A 6,534-nucleotide genomic window follows, 5' to 3' on the forward strand; every position below is an offset into this window, starting at 1 on the left:
AGAAATGGGGAGAGAGTCTGGATCAAGTCCCAGGTATTTAATAAGACTCACCTGAGACTGCAGTCATCCTGGCGTGACAGGCAGACATGGTAGGGAAGGGATGAAGCCTCCGTGAACAAGGACATCGGAAGATAGACTGTCGATACCACAAAATGGAGAGAGAGTTCAGGGAGTCGCCATGTTCTCTAAGTTGGAGAATCAATTTAGAGAATACTCAAACGCCATCCCCTACACCAGGTGTTGTCACTAGAAGCCCCAGCCATGGCTCTGCCGCATTTAAACTGTCCAGGCTGCTTTATAATGGGGCAACAGGCTAAACCCAGAATGTCAGGCAGAAATAGTCTCATATTGGTGGTACCACCACCTAGAAGGGCAAGTGTGGGATTTGGAAATAAGGGTCTGGATTCAAGTCCTGAATTCACTGACTATGAGACTCTGAATACATCATTTGATCTCTCTGGACCTCAGTTCTTTATCTGCAAGGTGGGACATAGTCCTGTCTACCTCAGAGGCTTGTTTTAAGAGTCAAAGTTGCTGAGGTATGTGATCTCTGATCAATGAATACTGCCCAAAGAAGGCTAATGTCATCACAGTCCTGAATAACAACTACCGATACTCTAGAATTAGCTTATTGCTATGCTAGATGATGAGGGTTTTTTTTTTTAAATATGAGATATAGTTTCTGTCCCTTAAGCAGCTTATAATAAATACAGTAAGGAAAAATGGGAAGGTGGAACGCTTCATATTTATTGAATTCCAATAGGTCTGGCATAGTTCAAAACACTTTTCACAAAACAAAACAGATAATTCCTTTGGTGATAGGAATTAGTACCTCATAACCCCCAGTTGTGGAAACTGAGGCTCAGGGTTAAGTAATTTTCCTAAGTCACAGAGCTGGGAGGCGAGGGTGGGGATTCCACACTCTCCCTTCCACACCCCGTATCTCCAGAGTGGAAGGCTTTCATGTCACAACCATGAGAGACAGGATGGCTCTGGTACGCTGGGCGGGACCGACTCTCGGATGGCAGGCATGGAGGCCCTACCACTGCAGCTACTTGAAATGTCTCTCCGATACGGGCTATTTCATCAGAGTGAGGTCCCTGCATGTGATGAGCCCTGCAAATGGCTGGTCAGCTGATGGTGAGGTGGCGTGGCCAACAAACAGGCACGGGGAGGAACCAGACTAGCTTCCCAATCACCTAATCTCTAAAGAAGATGGAGGCCAACCATCAAGTGTCTTTGTGCAGGGGATTGTGGGAGCTTCTTTTTTTTTTTTTAAAGATTTTATTTATTTATTTGAGACAGAATGAGAGAGAGAGAGAGCTCATGAGAGGGGGGAGGGCCAGAGGGAGAAGCAGGCTCCCCGCCGAGCAGGGAGCCTGATGCGGGACTCGATCCTGGGACTCCAGGATCATGACCTGAGCCGAAGGCAGTCGCTTAACCGACTGAGCCACCCAGGCGCCCCTGTGGGAGCTTCTTTAACCACATGATCTTATTTAACTCCACAAAACTTGATATTGTTTCCCTCATTTTACAGCAAGGAAAGCTGAGGAATGGCCGTGAGGTAGACTGCTTGGGTAAAAATATGAGGCAGATCTGAGATTTGAATCCAGATCTGATGGCCTTGAAGTCATTCTCTTGAACTCATGCAGAGCTGAATGAACTGAAAGGCAGAGCAGTTTGTGAAGAACAGTTTAATAACGGGATAGCTGAGGCACTGTGGGAGTCGTTCAGATGGGATGGGAGGGATGCCTGGAGGAGTTGGCATTGCAGGTGGCCCAGAAGGCAGAGGTGGGATGGGGGTGGTGAGGTGGAGAGAAGGAAAGGAATAGCAGAGGCAACCAGGGGCCGAAAATTGTAGGACATATTCAGGTAACACTGTGAGGGGGTCCAGAGCATTGGGGGCTTTTCACTGGGACATAAATTCAGAAATGTATGTAGTGGCCAGATAGAGAAGGAACTTAAATGCCAGACCAAGGAGGTTGAACTTCAGTTTTATAAACGGTGGATAGCTAAGATCAGAACTACTCCTAGCAACCATCCTTTTGAGTCATGAGACGTTGGAGCTGGAAGGGACCAGATGGCCAGTCCAACCTCTTCCTTTTTCTGAGGCCAAGAAAGCAGAAGAACCTGGGCTAGAACCCACTCGATCCATTCAGCCTGCCTCTTAACTTCCACACTCCCTACTTGGAAGCCCATGACTTGAGAAGGTACCTCAAAGATCCTCCTTCTCTTTTTTTTTTTTAAAGATTTTATTTATTTATTTAACAGAGAGAGACATAGCGAGAGCAGGAACACAAGCAGGGGGAGTGGGAGAGGGAGAAGCAGGCTTCCCGCAGAGCGGGAAGCCCGATGTGGGACTTGATCCCAGGACCCTGGGATCATGACCTGAGCCGAAGGCAGACGCCTAACGACTGAGCCACCCAGGTGCCCAGATCCTCCTTCTCTTAAACACACACACACACACACCCACCCATGAGCTAAAAAGAATTATTGCCAAACAAATACAAAGATGCTAAGCTTCACTCATAATTTTCAAAAAATGCAAATCAAAACAATGAGATAGTATTTTTCATCTAACTGACTGGCAAAACAAAGTTTGATAATGCCCGTGGTTGGTGAGGGTGTGGCACTTCAGGCTGTCCAATATCCTGTTGGTTGAAACCCAAATGGAGCAACCTTTTGGAAAACAATTTGGTAAGATCTATAAAAGTTGCAACTTTGCATGCCTTTTTCATGGAAGCTCCAATTCTAGGATTTACCCAATAGCCATACCCAGTCAAGTGTGCAAAGTATATATAGTTAGAGGGCTGTTTATTGCAGAACGTTTATAAATGTGAAAAACTAGGGAGAAAAACCCTAATTGTTCACCCATAGGGTCTCATTGTCACACATCAATACAAAGAAATAATATGCAGCCATTTTTTTAAAAAAAAAAACGCAGTAGATATGTATACACTCACATGGAAAATGTTTAAGACATAAGAGATGGAAGCAAGCAAGCTGAGGAGGGTTGTGCACAGTGTGAATCCCATTTGTGTAAGAAAATAAGACATATGTATGCTTACAGATACATAGGCATTATCTAGGAAGAGACATTAAAACTGTTCACAGTGATATCTCCGGGGAGAGGGACAGGATGGAGGAGGGAGGGCTCTGTGCTCTAAACACTCTGGGTTACTTAAATTTCCTTTTTTCCTTTTTTTTTTTTTTTTGTTCCTTTACTTCTCCCTTTCTTTCTTTTTTGCTTTTTTAAAAAAACTATGACAATGTATGATTTTTATAACTTAAAAAAATAGTAACAAAAATAAAGGTATTTCCAACAGATAGATGGATTGCTCATAGATCTGGATTTTAACTTCTGTTTTAGAGAACTCTTAGAGACAAGCTCAATAAGCCTGTATGAACATTTACAAAATAGACCCAGTGTTTTTTATTAATACATCTAAGGTCTAACAACCTCGGGCCCTTACCGTTCTTGTTTTTGGTTTTGTGATTTGACATTTATTCATTCATCCCGTATTTATTTTGTGCCTACCATGTATCAGGCAGTGGGACTGAAGCATGAGGCCGTTAGTCTTTGTAACAGGAAGGCCGTTTAGATCAATCCGCAGACATGGTCCAGAAGGGAAGAGAGGCAGGACCAATGCCTGCAGAGGATCGGACCCATTCAATGAACACTTACTGGATGTTTTCTACGTGTATCGCATGAGGCCGGGGACATTCAAATGGAAGCAGTATAATCCCCGCCCTCTCATGAAGAGCACCCACCATGGTAGAGCTGGACACAAACAGAAAATCGCATATTACAAACAGAATCTGGTAAATGTAATGGGGTGATGCATGGGGGACAGTGAGTGTGCACAGGACAACTTGACCCAGCCTAGGAGGTCAGGGAGGTCCCCCTGGGGCAATGGGGAGTCCTGGCTGAGTCTGGAAGGTTGAGCGAAGTGGGCCAAGTGGGAAGTGGAGGGGCAGGGAATTGGGGGCAAGGGTGGTTCTCAGTACTGATCAACAAGGGAAGGAGAATAGCGAAATGGCAGGTTGAGCTATTCATCTACGCACCCGGCTAAGGAGTTTGAACTTTATCTTGAGTGTACTAGAGTGAAATGATCTCAAATGTGTGCTTTATAAAGCTCAGCCTGGCCACAGCTGGAGATGCAGCAGAGGAAGAAGAGAAAGAAAAGTCGAGGTAGAGACAGGGTCCCGCTGTGAGTCGCTTCAAGCAGTGCAACGCTGATGATTTCCACCTATACTCTTATTAAAATTTTCCTTAAATTATCTCATTTAAAACAATACAATTTATTTAAACAGGAAACTAGTAAATAAGAAAAAGAGGACAGGCTCCATGCTCCAGTGTTGTACTCAGGATTAGGGGATGGAAATGGGAAATGGCAGAGGGGACAGTGAGAAGTGTCTGTTGATGCTGATTCAGGGCCCAAGGGGCCTGGAGAACAGGGAGCAGGAAACTGGCAAGGATGCTGAGGGACAGCGGGTGCTGAATGAAGCCCCCAGGGGCCTCCATGCTGCTAAATCCTCATCTTACTTGACCTCCAGGCAGCATGTGCCCCAGCTGACCATGCCTTCCTCCTGTCTCACTTTCTCTACTCAGCTCCCATGCGTCCGTTCTCCTCCGACCTCAGTGGTCTCCCCTCTTCTGCCTCCTCTGCTGGATCCCCTTCTTCCCAGCCTTCCTGTGTTGGGGGCTCCAGGATCCTGTGTTGGTCCCATTTTCTCCTCCCTCACCGTGGTGGAGATTGAGCTTATCCTCAGGCCTTCAAGACCATCTTTGTGCTGATGACTCCCCGATGTCCATTCAGCCCCTTCATCCCTGGACTCTACACTCACATCCAACCTACTGATAATATCTATTTGGATCTCTAATAAAAATCGTGAATTTACTTGCAAAATGGGATTCCTGACCTCCCCCCCAGACTTATGCCTGCTGTCTTCCCCATCTCAGTGATGGCAAAACATTCCTTCCAGCTTTTACCTTTAATAGCTGTCTTTGAATCTCTTTTTCTCATACTTTATGTCCAATTTCCTGGAAATCCTGCTGGCTCTATCTTCAGAAGAGATCCAACCATGTCTCACTCTACCACCCTAGGCCACACTACTGTTATCTTTGGTCTGGGCTCACTGCGCCCATCTTTGTGCCCCTACCACCCACATTATTTAAAGACAGGGGTGAGATCAGGTCACTGCTCTACTCCAAACTCTCCATCTTACTCAATAAAAACCAAAGTGGGCACAAAGTCCTACATCTCCCCATCCTCCCTCTTTGTCCCCCTCTGGTCATACGGGTCTCCTGACGTTCACAGTTCACAACTTATGCAAAGGTGTGCCTCTGCCTGTACCCCCCTCCCTCACTTCCTTGAAGGCCTTTCCTCCTCCAGCCTTCCAATCCCGTCTCCACCCCATGCTCTCCAACTGCCTGCTCTCCTTTTTCTCCTGCAGAACTTGCCACTCTCCAACACACCATATAATTTACTCATTGTGTTTATTGTCTATTACCCCCTAGGATGCTGAAGGCTGGCAGGGAAACCTGTTCACTATCTCCAGCATCTAGAACAATGCCTGGCATATAGGAGTTCTCTCAATATATATTTGTTGAACCAGCGAGCAGACCCCAGAGACGAAGAGAGTTTCAGCTCAGAAGGACAATTTGGGCCAGAGGTAGGGGTGGAAATGAATGGCAGCCGGGTGGTAAGCACAGACAGACTGCAATAGGGCTGCTAGAAGGCTCAGCAGCGGGTTAGAGATGGAGCCCGAGGAAGAAGCTCTGGGGTGAGGGAAGCGAAGGGTGAAGGGGTTGAAGCCCCGACGGGGGTCCCGATAAAAGGGTGCGCGGGGATTAGAGGTGGGAGACAGGCGGGGGGCCAGCAGTGAGGTGGGGCGCAGAAGAGGAGGACGGGCAAGCACTTGGCACTAGGCGGCTGGGACTGGAGTCTGATGCCACCACTCGGCTGGTCTCCACCCCGGCCGCACGAGGGGAAACAACGGTTGCCCAGTGACTGTCACTTAGCGGCCAATGTAAGAAGGATGCGCACGAGGTTCTAAAGCCGGACAGCTGCGGTGGGCTCGGCGAGGAAGGAGACATCTGAGCTTTCTCAGGTAAAAGCCAGAAGCCTCATAAATAAGTGGCCGCGGACTGAGAGGCGGCACGAGGGCGGGGAGCTTCACAGACCCGGGGAGGGAAGGTGCCCGAGGCAGCGGAGCGGCCGACCGCGGGCGGGGAGGCTCCGTCACTGGAGCGGGGAGGGCTTCGGTGGGCGAGCGGGGAAGGAAGGACCCTCAAGGCCCGAGAAGGCGGCGCCAAGGCACGGCCCGTCCCTCAGGTGAGCCGCCGAGGCCTGCGACCGCGGCCCAGGGCGGTGGGCGCGCGGTGGCCGGCGGCGGGGCGGGAGGTGCGCGCGGGGAGCCGCACGGCCACGCCAGTCCCGGCGGGAGGCCGGCCGAGAGCGCGGGGCGCGCCGCGCGGACGCGGCCACTATTTTTTTTTTTTTTTTTTTTTTTTTTTTTTTTTTTTTTTTT

At 48.5% G+C, this 6,534-nt stretch overlaps 1 protein-coding gene across 1 annotated transcript in view; it reads left to right on the forward strand.

The window, feature by feature from the left end:
- The first annotated feature begins 5,833 nt into the window (after window positions 1-5,833).
- The window catches only part of GRHL1 (grainyhead like transcription factor 1), a 51,177-nt gene continuing 50,476 nt past the window's right edge, over window positions 5,834-6,534 (forward strand). The window contains exon 1 of the mRNA XM_021697391.2: window positions 5,834-6,114. The gene's annotated coding sequence lies outside the window, so the exon portion shown is untranslated. The remainder of the gene's footprint in view (window positions 6,115-6,534) is intronic.

Source organism: Neomonachus schauinslandi, chromosome 10 (genome assembly GCF_002201575.2).
Source record: "Neomonachus schauinslandi chromosome 10, ASM220157v2, whole genome shotgun sequence".
In the NCBI taxonomy this organism is placed as follows: Eukaryota; Metazoa; Chordata; class Mammalia; order Carnivora; family Phocidae; genus Neomonachus; species Neomonachus schauinslandi.